Source organism: Triturus cristatus, chromosome 8 (assembly GCF_964204655.1).
Source record: "Triturus cristatus chromosome 8, aTriCri1.1, whole genome shotgun sequence".
In the NCBI taxonomy this organism is placed as follows: Eukaryota; Metazoa; Chordata; class Amphibia; order Caudata; family Salamandridae; genus Triturus; species Triturus cristatus.
The window spans coordinates 529,021,773-529,041,614 of NC_140591.1; positions in this window are offsets into that span (position 1 = coordinate 529,021,773).

Sequence of the window (19,842 nt, forward strand, 5' to 3'; positions counted from 1 at the left end):
AGAGTATTCAGGGGCGGCTCCTCCACTTGGGTGGAGGAGTGTCGCCCCACTGCTGTCTCGCAGTGCGAGAAGCAGAAACATAAAATGATAATAACTTCCAGTTATTACCATTTTATGTTTGGTTGCGGGCAGGAGGGTGGGCGTGGTTGCTCCGCAACCAGGGCAGGGGAGGAGTGGTGTGCCCACTCTTGAGTGCACATAGACTGTTTAGTCGGCCCTCTGGGGCCACCCAAACCAGTCATGCACACTCTGCCCTTCTCCATGCAGGCTGCAATGCAGCTTGCATGGAGAATATGTCCTCCCCATAAGCCGCTGGCTGGGCGGCAGCCCAATATATCACAACGCTCCTTGCAGCATTCTGATTGGCCATGGGGAGGGAGCCTGGCAGCCTGCTTCCTGTTACTTGAAAGGCAGGAGAGCAGGAGCAGTGAAGACACAGGACTCGGCCGGCGGAAAGGTATGTTTAGTTTTTGTAAAATTATTTTTAAATTAACCTCCCCCGCGCAAACTCCCTGAGTGGACCCCCCACCCCTCCACCCACAAGCCATGCCGGCCGCGACTGAGAGTATTCTGTCTATTTTACTATGAAAGTAATTGGTGTTGCAGGTGAGGATGGTGTGTAGGTCAGCACTAGGTGTGTGGGTCAGCACTAGCCGTGTTCTCAGACTACCTTGGATGTTTACAACAGGAATGGAATGTACATAAATCAACATCCATTATGCTGTCTAGTTTATTCAATCCCTTGCTTTATACACCATCAAAGGGCAGTTCTAAAGCATCTAAATATCAAAATATGATTAAATGCCCAGTGCAAATAAAAAACGACAATCAATCGACCAGAAAATTGGTTCTAAAATGCTACAGGTCTCACGCTTTTTCACAAGGTTTTGCCCCTTTATTGTATTTTTCAAGTGCCACAGTCATAACATATAAAAGTTCACATGATAAAATCTTAGGATTTTGAAATGTATATACCCGTGTACGAAGCCTTACTCATAAATACAAACGTACAAAATACTGCATTCTTGTTTTGTGCTTACAAATTTGTGTTTTATTTGTACTTTAGTCTTTACACATGTTTGCATTCACTGCACTTTGGCATATTAAGGACACCTTCATGTGGGAATATACCCAATTGACTATTTCAGAATCAGATGCACAGATGACTTCAGACTGGTGATATTATAATGCGTTTGAATTATAAGGTAAACACTATATTAATTGTGAATATACCTTGGTGGGGGACAATAGCAATCATGATTTCAGGAGGGATCGCAGGTCACCTATTCCAACGACTACAGGCCATAAAGAACGCCACCTCCGCACTTGTCCTGAATCTCACCAGATAAACCCACATTATCCCCTACCTCAGGGAACTCCATTGGCTCCCTGTACGGAAAATATGCCAGTTAAAGCTGCTGACCAAAGCGTACAAGGCCATACACAACTGCGGACCCACCTACTTGAACCACCACCTGAACTTCCATCAGCCCACCTAACACCTCTGCTCCGTATCTCTTTCTCTAACCCTCGCCCCATTTATCTGACATATCTGATGCAGAGGTTGCTCCTTCTCCTATCTAAGTATGGAAGACATGGAACGAGCTACCCTTTCATTACAGACTTCCCCATCTCTTACAGAGTTCCAAGAGTCCCTGAAGAATTGGCTATTCAGCTACTCAACTGGACCCTGCCAGTGCCTGGATACCATCATGGATAACAAGTAGCACTCTAAAAATCTACTGATTGATTGATATTGTAAGGTAATATATATATATTTTTTAATTTACTGAAGTACAAGAACAAACCATGCAAAATTAAGTCGTTATCAGTTTTATGAAATATGTTCTCAATTACTTACAAATTCACTAGTCGATGTAGTTAGGCCCAAATTTTACGAATTTTGTTTTGAAATAAAATTACCGTGTATAAAACAATCTTTCCAACTGGCTAGGTGTTGGTTTGATGAACATTATGTGTGCATAATGATATGAAATTGTATACATTCCAAAGAAATCTTTATGATGAACTCTCCATTATGAGTACTCTGTCTGATCTTATATTGGATCTGCCTGCCAGTGTGTTTATCAGACCATTTTTATATGATTTGGTAGGAGTGATATCAGCAATGCATGTTGTGATTTTAATATCTATTGTTTTTCTAATACTTTGTAATTCTGTACAATACAGCCCCAATGAAGCTCGTGTGTGAGCGAAATGTATTGGCTGCCTTGGCTGTTTTATCATGATGAGATCACTAATAAAGAACTGCTTCTCACAAAACCAGCTGGAAATTTTGGGAGCTTTATCACTTGGACTGTAAAACACATTTTCTTTCAATTTGATTGAATAAAATGTGGCCTCTCTTTTTTTGGTTTTATTATTCTGAATACTGGGATGTTGAGCAGCTAACTCAGAGAAGAGGGCAATAATTTGACATTAATAAAAAGGAAACTTACTGGTGGTGCGGTGAAGTGGTCTTTAGCTGTCCTAGATAATTCGATTTCTTCCTATCATTACCGCTGGACTTCAACGGGAGTTGAAAGAACTAGAAAACACCAAGAGCAAGATACTGGGAGAGGGCATTAGATTCATTATTCTGTCCAAACTATAGCCCTTTTTGATGGCCCAAAGCACCCCAGTTGTCTGGGTTTCTGGAATACCAGCAGCACCACTTAGGGAATACTGCTTCACATGGTATGCAGCATTGAATCACAGTCATTTAAGAGATGGTTACCTGGGGGAAGTGTAAGCTGCTCTGATAATGGATTCAATGAGCAGCATAGGCTGTGACACCTACTGTGATACTGCTACCTATGTTTCGGTTGGCTAAAAGGTTGCCTGGCATTGGCCACAAATAAAGAACCAAGAAGTGTAGGGCTGTTTGAGGCAGGTATTTAGACCCTGTGCAGGACATGACTTTTTTGACAACTGCAGGAAAAAGCTATAGGACATGTAATTGTACATAGTTTGGCCAGCTACAGGGACCCAGTTAGACCTGCTGAACCGAGTACCTAAAAAACCAGAAGATACGCTGCGCAGCCGAAGCGATGCTTTGTTTCCACGAAGCGGCGAGGTGTGGTCCTGCGGTGTTGTCAAGGATCCCATTGACAATGGTTTATGATATGAAGTCCTCCATCGAGGATGCGGCAGGCAAGTCTATGTGCCGTTCTTAGAAGCTGCAAGGCTCTGATGCAGAGTCTGGCATTGTCATCTAGGCTACCATCAGCAAGGGTTGCGAGGGCCTGTTCCAATGATGCGTTGCGCAGCGGCTGTTCTGAAGATGTTGCGGGCTGCAGTGGTGATGCAGGTTATTGCAATCGGTCCAATCCACTCTGCAGCAATGATGTGTCAGTTCTGCTCAGGGTTGTGCCATGTAATAGAGGAGATGCTGTGGTTCCACAGGATCCACAGAGACTGGCAGAGCACCTTAGGCCAACTTCCAAGAACCGGGACTATGGTGACACCCCTTGGTAGGGTAGACTCACAAATGGCAGAGTCTGGGTGCAATGGTTGAGGTTTTTGAAGCCTTCTGTCCCTGAGGCTGAAGTCAGGGTACCAGCCAGTTAGCTCTTGGAGTCATTCTGGGATCCTGGGTTCAACAGATGCAGCTATAGTCCTTCTCAATCAGGAAAGAGGGCAGCAGGGCAACAGTCCTTCAGAGCAGCAGTCTAGCAGAGTGGCAGTACTTTTAGCAGCACAGCAGTCCTTCTTCCTGGCAGAGTATTCACATGTCCAGAAGTGTACTGAAGACTTGGTGTCTGAGGTCCAATATTTATATTCAGCTGTGCCTTTGAAGTAGGGAAAAGCTTCTAGAGGCAGGCTTTACAAGTCACAGGTGCACTGCCTGCCCGGCCCTGGCTCCAGACTAACTGCAGGGGGTGTGTACCCATTTGCGTGGAGGAAGGACACAGCCTATTCAAATGAATGTGATGACCCATCCAGGCACATCAAAGCTCCCTATTGTGTGTGGCTTTCTAGGAGAACCACACAAAGCCCAACATTAAACTACACCCAGTCATGTGACCCAGGCAGGAAAATGCCAACTTCCTTAAAGTGTAAAAGAAAACAATGCCAATACTGACTAATCCTTCTCACAACCTCAGTTTTTTTGTGAAACACTATAATCAATAAAAGTGGTCACCATATATTGTCAACAATCATATACATTATGTTGTTATTGATCACACAAAGAATTTATATGATTGTTGAAAATAAATGGTGACCACTTTTATTGATCATAGTGCTCACAAAAAACTGAGGTTGTGAGAAGGATTAATCACTATTGGCAATATTTGTGCAAATTTATGAGGGCTCAGCCTAACTGACTCAAAGAGCACTTCCCCATGTTTTTACGGCAACTTCTTAAAAGTGGCATTTTCAAAATTGCAATTTAAAATCTGACTTTACCATAAGTTAAGATTTTTCATTACAATTCCAAAGATTCCAAACATGAATTGTGTACCTGCTCCTATTTGGACACTTTTGCTTATTAAATGTACTAAGATAACGCCAATGTTTTCCTATGGGAGAGGTAGGCCTTGCAGTAGTGAAAAACGCATTTTAGAGTTTTTTATTACCAAGAAATGTAAAACCTAAAAATTCATGTCCTACTTTTTAAATACATGGCACCCTGCCCTCTGGGTGTCCAGGGCCTATGGTAGCTTACATGTATTGAAAATTAAGGTTTAGACCTAGCTAAAGGTGTATTTTGCCAGGTTGAAATAGCAGTTCAAAGCTGCACACAGAGGCTGCAATGATAGGCCGAGACATGTTTAAAATTCTACGTTAGTGGGTGTCACAATTAGTGTTGCAGGCCCACTAGTTTCAGATTTAATGTATTTTATTTGGACATTTAAATCCATAAAAGTGAGGGCAGAATAATATAGCTGTGATTAAAACTAGTACAATACATAAAAAGGCATAAAAACTCAATAGTTAGCACAATACTTAGATAGCCAGAGCTAGGAAATAACATAGTAAATGTAAAAAAATGTCTTACAGAATGCCCAGCTGTTTTAGTGGCATGCATAAAAAATGCAAAAAAGACTTCATGACTGACACAAACAATTCATAAATGGATATAAGACATAAATAGGGTGAGGCGTAGAGATGTAAATAAATGTCTGACAAAATATCCAGCTATTTTAGAAACCTGCTTAAAAAAACAAAAATACTCCATGAATGACACAATCAATTCATATGTGGCCTTGACATGACAGAAAGAAATACCATGAAGAAATACCCTGTTATTTTAGCACCACAGATACAACAGTGTGCATGGAGCAGTCGTGTTGGAACTTGAATGCTAAACCCTATGCTAGTGGCTGCTACCTTGCCATACCTCATAGGGCATGAATTGCTGTTATTGTTGAGTGCCAGGCGGCAGAGCTAGGCCAGTTTATAAAGTGACGCATGCCATAATTGACCTGGAAAACTATTTAGTAGTAGTAGGATTGAGTGTGATCTTTGTCTGCCACGGGGTGCTATTAAAAAAAATCCTTCAATTAGCTCAAAAATTGAAACTGAAGTTGTTAGAAACCACGAGTTGGGCATAAAGTGCTGGAGTTGAAAAAGTGCCTTGTGCTAAAGTCTAAAATAGCCAAGTGATTGCTATTGCAGGATTTCAGAGCATACATGTCGTAGCCCGAGGCAGCTGCCAGGCGTGAAGGGAAGTGACATAGAGGTGGGTTAAGTGGGGTTCAGCACAAAATCAGCAGGAAGTGAGGGCAAAAGGAGCTTGTGACTACGACATACTGGCTGAACTCACCAAGCAGCGCACCCAGTCTCATTCACCAATGAAAAAGGAACATTATACGCCCATGCTCATGGAGGTAATTAATTCTACAAACCGCTCCTAGAAACATTGTCCTATGATCCTATAAAGGTCGAGATGAGGCTTGGTTTCTTAACATTTTCTTCACTTTGTCCAGGAATGTATTCACTCCAGAGATTGCTTGAGGATGAGCATTGTTCAGAAGAAAGTTCACAGCTTCCAGAGGAAGAGCAGATGGGTGAAGGACTCCTAGGGCAGTCCTCAGAGGTGGCACTTCTTACTGAATCGTCCATGGAGGGAGAAGGTTTAAGGGGGAGAAATTGTCCATTCGAATAGAGCAAAAGTTGGTTTTATAATACAGGGAGAATGTGTCTGCTATGTATTTTTGAACTCCTCGTTTATCGTAGCTCTTCTGTGCAAGGTCCGCATGCCTTCTGCCCTTGAAAGTCCGCTTGTCCTTGTAGTGTCCTGAGAGATGGGGCACTAGGGCCCAGACGAAGGCAGAGGGCAGGAGAGGTCACCTTACACCAGTTCCGGTCAGAGAGGGTGAGGGGCAGAACACAGGAAGCAGGGACCGAGACAAGACGTGCAGCATGCTGGCTGCCAACTATATATATAATAAAACATAGAACCTGACCTGGCTGTGTGGTGATCATTGCAGCGACGCGACGTGACAACTGGCGACGAGGCGGGATCGAAATCCACGCGTCGAGGCGACTGTCAGACCCACCCGGTCGCGGAAAGAAATTCGGAGCCAGGAGCCCACCCTGGTCCGAAGTGCCCAGCAGAAAAAACATTGTTGCGGGAGCCCACCCCGGCGCTGCTAACAGAAGTAAGAGCAGAGCGATACTGAAACTGACGAGGCAACCGAAGGAAAGATTAAGATTCCTCCCGCGCGTGAGTTTCAACGAACTCTCGCGAAAGGAGGCGGCCATTTTAAAGTCAGGCGAATTGAGCCAATCAGAGTCCAAGATAGACGGCGGCCATTTTGAAAGGTCAGGCAAAGTCCCGAACAACGCGAAATCGTGCGAGAGTGCCGCGGCCATCTTGGAGTCAGGCAAATTGGGCCAATAGCAGCACAGGAAGGCCGGGAGGCCATTTTAAAGTCAGGCAAAAAGGAAAATAGAGCAAAAAAGGTCTAAATAAAAGGAAAACGACAAGAAAAAGGTGCCAAAGGAAGAAAATAGCACCAGAGGAACAAGAAGGAAGAGGAAAGAAGTAAATAAATAAATAAATAAACAAACAAAAAAGGAAGGATATGGGTGACAAAGAAACAAGGAGCACACAAGCTGTGTTCCGCAGGCCACTGCCATTTAACATATCGGAACCGCAAGCAGGCATCAGATGGGAGAGATGGCTACGACAATTTGAACGATACATGCGCGCAACGGACGTCGCAGAGAGCAAACAATTAGATTTGCTGGTCAACCTTGCGGGAGACGAAATAGAAGATTTAATGATGACACTACCAAGTGAAAAAACGGCAGATTACAAAGGCGCGAAAGCGTGCCTCACAGAGAAATGCGACCCCCAACGCAACATCGACTTTGAAAGATACACGTTCCACACAGAATGCCGGCAACCAGAAGAGAGCATGGATGACTTCGCGACAAGGTTGCGGAAGTTGGTGACATACTGCGAATTCGATAAAGTTGACAATGAAGAAGCAATACGAACGCGCCTCATCGTAGGGTGTTTGTCAGTAGAGTTTAGAGCACGCATCCTCAAAGAACCAACAACACTTGAGAAAATACTGACGATGGCCCGCACAGAAGCACGGGCCACGGAACATGCCAAACAAATACAAATCGGCAAAGAAAAGGGAGAAGCGATGGCACACCGGATGACGGAACATTTCAAAAGAAACGACAACAGGGAGCAACAACACCCCAGGAAACAAGCGGTCACATGCTACAGATGCGGCTTTGATTTGCCACACGTTGGCACCTGCCCAGCAATGGGCCAGAAATGCAGAAAATGCAACAGGGACAACCACTTCGCAAGCACCTGCCTGAGCCGGCAATTCAGGAACGAGAGGGGACGAACAGCAAGACCAGGGACAACAGGCACCAGACACGCCAGACACATGGAGACAGCAGAGAGAGGCTCGTCGGAAGAGTCGGATGAACAGGCGACGGCTGGGAGAGAAGCACGGCTATACCTCATGTCCGACACACCAAAAGAAGGAAGACAGCAGGAACACATCCAGCTGGTGGAGAAACAGCAAATAAAAAAGACGGCCACAGTAGACATCGATGTCGGGCGCCACAGAACAAAATTTGTGTTAGACAGTGGTGCCACATGCAACATAATGTGCATGTCAGAGTACATGAAGATGAGGATAAAGCCAACGTTATCGCCATCATAAGTAGATGTGTTCACGTGGGGATCAAAGACACCAGTCGAAAACATGGGCAAGTTCACTGAAACTTTAACGTATCAGGACACGACATGTCAAGAAGAGATACACGTGCTGAAAGGGGACATCCCAGCACCCTGCCTGCTGAGCAACGTCACAGCACAAGTCATGGGGCTGTTGGTGATGACATATCACATGACAGAAAAAGAGAACATACTGCAAGAATATCAAGAAATACTGCAGGGACTGGGGAAGCTAAAAGACAAACAGGTTACCCTACACATAAATGAAGCGGTGAGACCAGTGGCACAGCATCACAGGAGAGTGCCGATTCACCTACAACCACAAGTGGAAGAAGAAATAAACAACTTACTGCAGCAAGACATAATTGAGCCTGCAGACGGGCCGACACCGTGGGTATCACCGATTGTGGCAGTCCCGAAGAAAAATACGTCCAAACTACGGATCTCTGTGGACATGAGAATACCGAACACTGCAATATCGAGGGAACGTCATCCAGGACCTCATCTGAACGACATGATCAGCCGGCTGACAGGGGCGTGCTGATTCTCAAAGCTAGATCTGTGCAAAGGGTATCACCAACTAGAGCTGGACCCACAGTCAAGGTACATAACGACATTCTCCACACACCTAGGACTATTCAGATACAAACGGCTCAGTTTTGGTATCTCGTCAGCGGCCGAAATATTTCAGGAGACAATAAGACAGGTGATACGACCAGTGCACAACAGTTTCAACTACAGTGACGACATCCTAGTGTTTGGGAAATCGGACGGAGAACATGACAGCGCCCTAAGGCAAGTGTGCAAACAACTAAAGCAGGCTGGACTAACACTAAATGGAGAAAAGTGTGAGCTAGGGAGAACAGAACTGATCTTCTTCGGGCACATATTCTCGGTAAAAGGGATGAGGCTTGATCCCAGCAAAGTGGAGATGCTGAAGAATACAAAGCCACCGTCAGATGTGGCAGAAATAAGATCATTCCTAGGCCTGGCAAGCTACTGTGCCAGATACATACAAGACTTTGCCACGGTGAGCATGCCGCTGAGAGAATTAACGAAACAAGGCCAGAAATTTGTCTGGTCTCAACAATGCAAAGAATCGTTCGAAGAGATCAGGAAGGCCGTGATGACTGTGGAGCACCTCGCATACTTCGACCCTCTGCTCTGCACCGAGCTGACGGTCGATGCCAGCCCAGTGGGGTTAGGTGCAATATTAGCACAACACCTGCCGGGAAAGGAGTCACCAAGGAAGATTGTCTCATACGCCAGCAAAAGCTTGACAGACATTGAGAAGGCGTACTCCCAGCCGGAGAAAGAAAGCTTGGCGGTGGTATGGGCATGCGAGCATTACCACATGTTTGTGTATGGGAAGCCGTTCACCATCATCACAGATCACCAAGCACTAGTAACAATCTACGGCAACCCAACAGCAAAAATGCCGCCCCTCATCGAGCGCTGGGGCATCAGACTAATGGATTACGACTTCAAAATTATCCACAAACCTGGGAAAGAGCATAATCCAGCAGACTACATGTCACGGCATCCGCTACCGCATGCAGAAAAAAAGGCCTCAATGGCAGAAGAATACCTAAATTTCGTGCTAAAGCAAAGCATGCCTGCACCAGTAACTCTAACAGAGATAGAGAGAGAAACGAAAAAAGATGACACGCTCCGAGCGGCCAGAGAAACGACGAGACAGCAAAGATGGAGACATATAAACAACAACTGCACATGGAAGGGAGGAGTAAAAAAGGAGGAGATGCTGGCTCTACAGAAAATAAGCGGGGAGCTCTCGGAGACAAATAGTGGAATTGTAATGAGGGGCACCAGGATAGTCATTCCAAGCTCACTACGACGCCAAGTGGTCAGCATTGCACACGAGTCACACAGGGGCATTGTGGCAACAAAAAAACTGCTGAGAGAAAAGGTTTGGTTCCTGGGGTTAGATCGTCTAGTCGAAGATACGATTGCGGCCTGTCACCTCTGTCAAACAACAGGTTCGCCTGCAAGACAAGAACCACTACAAATGTCGGAACTGCCAAGAGCTGTATGGACAACAATGGCTGCCGATTTTTTTGGACCTCTAGACGCAGGAACTTACCTACTGGTCATAATAGATGAATACTCCAGATTCCCCATTGTGAGATCAGTCTCCTCAACGTCAGCAGCCGCAACGTTACCTGTTCTGGACGACATATTCGCAGCCTGGGGCTCGCCAGAGACATTGAAAACTGATAATGGTCCTCCGTTCTCAGGAGAGGAATTCCGAAGGTTCATGGCCTACCTCGGAATACAGCACAGAAAGGTAACACCACTATGGCCGCAAGCAAACGGCATGGTCGAAAGGTTCATGGGAAACATCAAGAAGGCAGTTCAGAGGGTGAAGCTGTCACAGATTTCCCTAGGCCAAGCACTATGCCAAATACTGAGAGACTACAGAAACACGCCTCATGGGTCTACAGGAAAATGCCCGGCGGAGTTAGTACTAGGGAGGACAAGCAGAACAAGGCTGCCGCAGGTAGAAGGACTGGCCGCGCCAGGGCACGAGAGCGTGGCAGCAAAAGATGAGGCGGCCAAGAAGAAAATGAAAGAATATGCTGATGGAAGACGACATGCCATCAAATCACACCTCCATGAAGGAGATACTGTAATAGTACGACAGAGACAACAACGGAAGTCGGACAGTGCATTCGCCCAAGACCCGTTGACGATAACACAAGTGAAAGGAACAATGATAACAGCAGAATCAGACAGCAGGCGAATAACAAGGAACAGCTCACATTTCAAAGGCTTGAAAGAAGAAAAAGACGAAGAGCACGTGACAGGCATCGAAGGGACAACAACAACAAGGGAGTGCAACGGAGCAGGTGCCGCAGAAGCGACCAGGCCAAAGGAGGGCCAAGGACATGTGGAGAGACCAAGAAGAAACATTGTTAGACCAAAGAGACTAATAGAAGAAATGTGAGATGCCGCTCTAGGCAGCATCTCACGGGTCACATCGATCGACATTTTCACATCTTGCAACAGACTGTAAAAAAAGAAACTGTCCCATTTTGATTACTAACTAATGCTACTGTCGAAATGTCTTTGTGACAAAGAGGGGAGATGTAGTGTCCTGAGAGATGGGGCACTAGGGCCCAGACGAAGGCAGAGGGCAGGAGAGGTCACCGGACACCAGTTCCGGTCAGAGAGGGTGAGGGGCAGAACACAGGAAGCAGGGACCGAGACAAGACGTGCAGCATGCTGGCTGCCAACTATATATATAATAAAACATAGAACCTGACCTGGCTGTGTGGTGATCATTGCAGCGACGCGACGTGACAGTCCTGTTCCAAGGAGTCTTTCTGGAGGGCTTTGTTTACAACAGTTTTGCAGCTTTGGTGAAGGAGATTTTGGTTCCAATAGGTTGCTGTATAAACTCTAAGGCATCGAAAAGGGCAAGCTTCCAAGGATTTTGAGGTGCTTTGTTCATTAATGTTGCTTCTAGTCAGATTGGATTCTACAGAGTGCCTTCTTTTGCCGCATGCGCTGAATGCAGTTATTTGAGGAGGCTAGCTTTCTGTGCTAAGGATAGGTTACACAGCATGAATTACAGCCTGGTCTGGGTTGCAGAAGTATGGGAAGAAGGCTTAAACAATGACCTAAAAACAGAACTCTGGGGCATATTATCAAGCCCCTATCGCCACCACAACGTCACTTTTTGTTACGTTGTGGTGGCGATAGGGTCAGCTCCCTATTATCAAGGCAGCGTTAAGGCACTTAACTTGGCTTAAAACCAAGTTAAGTGGTTTAACGCTGCCTTGATAATAGTGCCCTTTCATGCTAAATTTAGCGTGAAAGGGGTGTGCAGTGGGTGTTGCGGTGGGCGTTTACCGCAACACCCATTGAATTTGACGCTGCCACCTATTGTCAAGGGTGGCAATAATAGGTGGAAGCGCCAAACTTAAGGCCAGGAAAATCCTGGTCTTAACATGGCGAAAAGAGGCGAAATGCTTTATTTCACCTCTTTTTTGCTTTTTCTATGTGGGCTGCCTTGTGAACCAGACATGGAAAAAGCAAAATGCCATGGTTTGTTTATGTACAGGAAGGTGTCCCTTCCTGTACATAAACAAACCTTTTTTTAAAATTCCGTTTTGTAACTTACATGTGTGCTGCATGAAGCAGCACACACTTAAGTTACAAACTGGCATTTCAGGTTTGTTATGTGCAGGAACGGACACCTTCCTGTATATAAACAAACCTCCCTGCTCGCAGACACCCTTGCATTCTGGTGCAAGGGTGCCTGCGTTGGCGCTAACTTGTAAAACTTAGCGCCATTGCAGAGGGAAACGAGAGGCTGCACCATGTCCTTAATAATATGGTGCAGCCTCGCGTTTCCGAAGTGGCGGAGAGAGGCGTTAAGCCAAGATGGCTAAAACCTCTCTCCACTACTTCCTTGCTAATATGCCCCGAAGGGTCTTGTTTAAAGAGGTGCGAAGTTTTCACGGGAAAGCTTACAAGCCGTAACATAGTGTGGGAATGGGTTTTGCTTTTATTATCTTTGGAAGGGTGTCCAAAGTGGGCTGATTTGTAAGTTTGAAGTTGGTATGAAAGGCAAATTCAATTGAAGCAAATTTGGGTTTTAGTGAATTTAAATACGTTAAGTGCTCATCCTTGTTGTGCAGCCAGGATCCCAGGTATTTGTGTTTTGATGCTGCAGTTAAGCAGCGATTGCTTAGATACCGTGTGCTGCTTTTGTTTTCTTTTTCCATCTGAAAATTGCGATGTTCGTCTCTTCGTAGTTCGCCATCCTTCCATTTGCACTGCTGTGCTGCTGCATAGAGTCGATCAGCCTTTGTAGCCCAATAGCTGTTTTACTTAAGATGTCAACATCGTTGGAGTAGAGTAATGAAGTAATGGGACAATTGGCTAGGTTTGTTGCATCACTAATACTGAGTCTAGTTAGGTGTCAGATCCACATGAGGAGATTAAAAAGAGCCGGGGCTAAAATGTGCTCTTGCTTAAATCCTTGTACATTTAATTTACAGACACTAGGCACAGGGAGTGCCACCATACTAGGGACTTACAAGTAAATGAAATATGGCAATTGGGTATAAGCAGATATTACCATGTTTTAAGGAGAGAGCACAAGCACTTTAGCACTGGTTAGCGGTGGTAAAGTGTGCAGAGTCCCAAGTCCAGCTAAAATAAAGTCAGTAAAACAGGAGGTCTGAGAGCAAATAATTAGGGTGAAACCCATGCCAAGGACGCCTGGTCTAACAACAGACATACACGTTGATTATGAGCAATGTTTACATTATTGGGCTTGGAGGAGTATTGGGGCACTGAAATCCAACAGAAACCTATATCCAAATCTTTTGTGAAGGAAATATATTGAGCATACACATGGGTATCGGAAGTGAGCGGTAAAAACTTAGGCAAGCTCACCTCAGATTTTATGGAAGTCATAAATCAGGGTGGCTTCCAAGGTTTCCTTGAATATATCTCTGCCTCCCTAGGTAGGCACCTGTACATCAAGTTTAGTAATGAGACGTTGCCTGTCATGAGTTTTTTAATAAGTGAAAAGATGCCACTGACTCGGGTACTGTGTGCCCAGTTTGCCGCCATGCGGGCAAAACTCTACTTCATCACTTCTTCTTTTGTCCGGGGTATGAATGCCCTAGGAAACAGTGGCTGATTCCAATTTGTAGGCAACTGGGAACGGGGTAATGTAATGTGACACGTTGCCGCGCGCAGACACTACTGAGTCCCTTTCTGTGCTGTAGCTAAGTTCCCACATTGGAGTTGGTGTATAAGAGCCAATATTATGAACCAACTGTAATTGGGTGTTGACGGAGCTTTCTTTGGTGTCTCCCTCGAAGTACTCCAGAGCTCAGGTCACTCACTCTCAGCCCAATTCCTGTGTCACTCATGACCTTAGATTGTGAGTGGCTTTTATGAAAGCTTTTGTGACCTCTTGTTTTTTATCATCTCTCACTTGTAGTATGATGCAATTTGCATGACATTTCTCTGTATTTTAAGTCTATCATTGGTTTTATTTATTTATTTTATTTATTTATTTACTTGAGTTTTATATAGTGCTGGCGAGACCCGGAGGTATCGGAGCGCTTTACCTGAGGAGAGCTACATAGGTTACAAATGACATATTGTTACAGAAAGTACAACAGTTACAAGTTACATTCTTAGGTTAATGGTGTGTAGAGGGGTAAGGGGGTAATGTAAAAGGGCGAGGGGAGGGAGAATTAAGCGGAGCATAGGCATGAGGATAGACAAAGCAGGCAGGTGGAGAGGAATTCGGGGGAGAGAGGAAGGGAAAAGGGGAGGTAGCCAAAGAGTGAAGGAGGGAAGCGGAGGTGGAGGGGGTGGGGGACACAGCGTGGAGACGGGGAAGTAACTGTGTCTGACGTCTGGCTGGGTGGGACAGGGATCATTCTCAGTCCTCAGTTTTGTGTGATTCCCATTTTCACGGTGGACTCTCTCAGCGGGGTTGCTGAGACTCCAGGGCATAAGATGCTGGAACTCTCCCCAACAAGGGGAGAGGAGTGCTTTGGTCACAGGTACACACTGAGGAATGAAGGAGGGAAGAGGTGGACCCTAAGCCCTATGGGCACGGCGTAAATATCTTCCAGTAATTCATGTTCTATTTGACAATCTGTTGTTTATTTTTGTTTCTGTGGTTTTTAACATTTTATATCTGGTGTGTGACCTGGCATGCTACATCATTTCACTGAAGGAAATTAATTGCAGGGCATCGAAATGTTACTCTTTTATGTGAAACGATCTTTTTATATATTTCACTGTTTTAATTTTGCTTTATGGTTCTCAACCAAAGTAGAGCTTTTTGATTGATGATGAGCAATGATCCACTAGTGAGCTGAAATGATGTGTCCTAATTTTTAGTGAATCATGCATTTGTTGAGTAAGACCATGAAACTTAACATTAGTGGTGTTTATACCCAAATTATAAAGTGAACCTTTGGATTCACAGGCGTCAAGCATCGAAAGCCGTTATGTTGGAAACTGGCCACCAAAATACATTTTGAATTTAACTTTTTTAAAGATTTGTTTGGATGTCTGTTTTCTATTAAAAAAAAGGCAAAACAACAGTTGTGCAGGACCAATATGTCTCTCTAAAATCTTAACAACTGTGAAAGAACACACGGGTAATTCACTCAATAAGCCCATTATTTTTATGTTACGAAACAATGAAATGACAAAAGCAGGGTGTTAATGAAAACTTACGTTATTTGTTAAATACATTTTTAATTGTTAATAACATATGAAAGTAAATTATTTTGTGTAATCATTTCAAAAAACAAAAAACAAGTTAACTGTGACAAAATTAGCTGCTCTTCACTTTTCACTTTCAGTCTCTGTTAAACATTATTTTTATATAAATTAATAAAATTAATTAAGTTAATACAGTAAACTAAAATGTTTGTTTCTTTAAAAGTTCAAAAAGTATGGTGATGAAATTAAAATTCTTTGAACATAGAACAACCACATAAACAGAGAATCCTTTGCACAGTGAAGCACATCTACATTTACACTTGCTCCACAGCAATTCTTGTGACATGCAGGCAGATGAGTGACCTGTCATGGCAGCCATCAGGAACACTGTCTATCTCGAGCCCAACCAAAATATTTAAGTCTGGGAGCTGAAGTTATTTATTAAGGGGAGAAAAGTTGGCGTAATGGCTAGGGCGGTCTACCTCGAATCTGGAGAACGGGGTTCAAGGCTCGGCAATGATGCTGAACATCCTGTGATTCTGGGCAAATCACTTAATCTACCTGAGCCTAACAAAAAAAGAAGATGAATGTGTCCTCATGTAACCCAAATGGTGATATGTAAGCGCTCTGATATCAGATACCTTCCGGTCAAGTTCGCGCTATATAAAACTGCTTAAAATTAAAGATTAGAATTTGTTATCACAAATATATCCTGACTGATAGGCTACTCTGAGCACATGCCCTTTCACTGGCACTATTTGTGCCATCTGAACTTGTCTACTTGTTCCTTAACCTCTTTTAGCTTGTTCAGAGAACTTCCGGCTGTCTGCTTTATAGCCCTCAACAATATTATCTATTCAGTGCTGACTGGGGTTACTAAACTCATTTTATACATATTCCATGAATTTCATGTCATAGTCCAGGCACCCGCCTTATCTAGAGTAATCACATGGACAATGGGAGGTCCATCTATGATAGTCAAATCGGCATCAAGTTCCCGCAAAAGTTAAGTAGATAGGGCTTCCCTTTATCAGCCATGGCTTGACAAGGATGGAGCATAGCTATTGTTTTCATGACAGAAAAAGTTTTCTCTCCATGATGAATCTGAAAAGCTATGTCCAGTTTGAGCAACACATTTACGTCTTGTTTTAGCATTTTTACTGCTACTATAATGTACAACTATTTTGATGTTTGTGATGTACAGTTGAACTTGTTGCTGGCAATAGCCATTTTTCTAGAGGCTTTTTCACTTGTCTGGTCTTTTGCAGTATTTACAATCAAAAGATGTTCACCTGTAACTGAAAACCTGTTTACATTATGCAGCCGCCAGGTTAGAGACTTTATTCAGAAAATGGTGTTACATGCTATGATTACTGTCATGGTGAGGGCCTTGCTTGCTTTGAGTTGGCTGGTTCGCCTAACAAACGCATCCACAATCATAGCTACCTATAGTTCACACGCCATCCATCGTAATATGAAATCATCGGGCTGATCCAGTACCTTTCACTGGGACATTATTTTTTCATGTGCTTCATTTAGAGGAATGATGGAAAATTGACAACTTGTTTTATAAATTGCGAATTTTCCTTCACAGCAACGACATCTGGGCACTTTTGATAGAAAGATTTCATGTCTCAGGTGAACTGCAAAAAAGTGTGTGCAGTTCTAGCGACCAAGGGCAAAGCCAGAGTATTTGTACAGTTCACAATCCCCCTCATATACAGTTCTACCACAGGTGAATATGTTCAGTGTCTGGTGAGTACAAGGTTCCAAAACTGAAACTGAAGGGATTTTTCCTCTTGAGGCTTCGAGCAGTCTTCCACAAAAAGGATGTTAGCTTGGCCTTCTTTCTCTTTCTCAATGTAATACTCCTGACAAGCATGTACCAAGAACGTACCAAGAACATGGTGTTATATCATGTGCTTGTAAGGTCCTCTTAATATGAGTGATATTCGAGAAAGACTTAGCTGAGCCTGCTGATGCAGTAGTTGCTTGATCCAGAGCTACATCCCAGCTAATGCTGAAAAACAAACCTATTAAACATTCTCAGGTTTACATTCTGATGTGAAACCCACCAAGAATAACAACAGTGTGACTCTATCCATACGTATCAGTCCACCTCCATTACATTTCTTTCATACGTTTGTAGTGTGATTGATGAAAACACGGAAATTTGTGTTGGATTCAAAATGGCTATTGCATTCCTAATAACATTCATGGAACGATGTAGCATAGAAATTGACTTTATGTCATCTCGATGTATCAGGAGGAGAGCAGTTTGTTTCCAGTTGGTTTGGGTGGTTTCTCTTTACTTTGATGAGAGTTGGAAGCAGCCCAACATGCATGAATCTATTTTTTGTGATAGCTCAACAATATCTCTTTCATCTGGCAATGTGTCGGAAGAGTATTTAGGATCAGGGAGTTTTGAAAGAGAGCTTTTACGCTTGGTCCCCACAGATGGAGATACTAATGAATAGCTTGAAGCTATTTTATCACCTTCTTGGAAGAACGTCTGCTAATTCTGATGACTTGACTTATACCACTGGTTTCCTTGTCAGGTTGCTGTAAGAGTAAATTTCCAGTTAATGGAATGAACCATCTGCACTTGTTGCGAGTGATGTTATTCACAGCAGAGACTTTATAAGACACTAGTAGGTTTAGAGAGGTGAAAGCAACAACATCATGAACATGAGTCAAAGTCGAGTTCCCTATTTAGCTGACAAAATAAAGATGCTGTTGTGTGGCACTGATATGGTGAAATGAAACAGGAACTCCACAAGGTCCTTTATTGTGTTTTGAGTAGATGTAAAAACATAAAACAAACGGAAAATGTGTCGCTTGGGAAAAACACATATATTAGTCATTCACAGTGTTCTGCTCTGAACCCTACACACCGTGCTGCACGTATGAACCGGCTTAATCTGACCAAACATGACCTTAGGATGATTATGACATGGTTTCATTGCTGAGTCCTGCAATGCCTGGGATTGTGAAAAGTGAAGTGATCAATGGCAAGGTTTATTGTGATGCATTTTCTATTTAAAATACATGGAATTCATATACTAATGTTCATACTTGGATAACAATGTGGCTAACTGTGCAAATGAATTGCTTGCGTTTCAATTGTAAAATGTATGCATTTATGTATACTCTCACATGTCCACCTTGAGAAACTTGGCACAGGTGCCAAGGAACAATCTGTTTATTTATTTACAGTTTTCTATAGCATAAACTAGGCCTGGGGGAGTCAGAGAGATTTATAATAGGAAGACATTACAACAAACGGGAACAATAGTAAAAACAGAGGAATGTTAATCTAAATTCATACTTATAGTTCGTTAACATTTACATTGAATTCAGATATGCAGTTTGCTCACGTTTGAAGTAAGTTTGGGTATGAATAGAAATTTAACTTAGAAGGTAAGTTTTGATCATTACTATTTTCAGGTTCTTTCATGACTCAAAAGAGGGATTTGTGTGTGTCTGTGGACGGAGCGAGTTCCAGATTCTGCAAGCACTTCCAGAGAACTATCAAGATGTGGTTCTTGATATATTGAATCTGTGGATTTCAAAGAAATTTGATTCAGAAGCACACAGTGATTGCCTGCCTCCAGAGTGAGATAGTTTTTCAGGTAGGTCAATGTTAGACCTGGCTTTTTCAGCAGGTTAATCCCCAGACTTTTTGCTTTTCGGCCTCCTGATTTGGACTCTGTTTTTGTTGGTTTTATGACTCTGGGCACTTTTACCACTGCTGATCAGGGCTAAAGTGCATCTGCTCTCCGAGTAAATTGTTGTTATGGATTGGTGGTTCCACAATTGGCATATTTGATTTACTAATCAGTCCCTACTACTGTGCACTGTGTGTGCCCAGGGCGTGTAAATCAAATGCTGCTAGTGGGCCTGCAGCACTAATTGTGCACCCACATAAGCAGCCTGTAAATTTAACTCAAACCTGCCACTGCAGTGTCTGTGCCTAGTTTGGTACTGCCATGTCGACCTGGCAAGTGTACCCATTTGCCAGGCCCTAACCATCACTTTTCTTACATGTGAGTTACCCCTAAGGTAGGCCCAAGCTACCCCTGTGGGCAGGGTGCAGTGGATGTGAAAGGTAAGACATGCCCTGATGTGTGTGGCATGTCCTGATAGTGAAATACTGCCAATTTCGTTTTTTCACTATTAAAAGGCTAAATGTAAGCCTGGGTGGAGATCTGCTCTGCTGAACTCTGCGAAGTGCAAAATAATCTCTGCTGCGCTATGCGGAGCTCCGCAAGCGGCGGAGTGCGTTGGATATATGCTGTTCGCAGTGGTTTTCACAGTGCCAGGTGCTTGTCTGCACTGTGCAATCCTCGCAAACGGCAACATGCAGAGTGCAAGCGGGTGCTGCTTCCTTTCTGCCGCCAAGTAGATTTTTACTCAAATGGCAGCTTTCTCAATGCGAGCAGACAGTTTCTCAA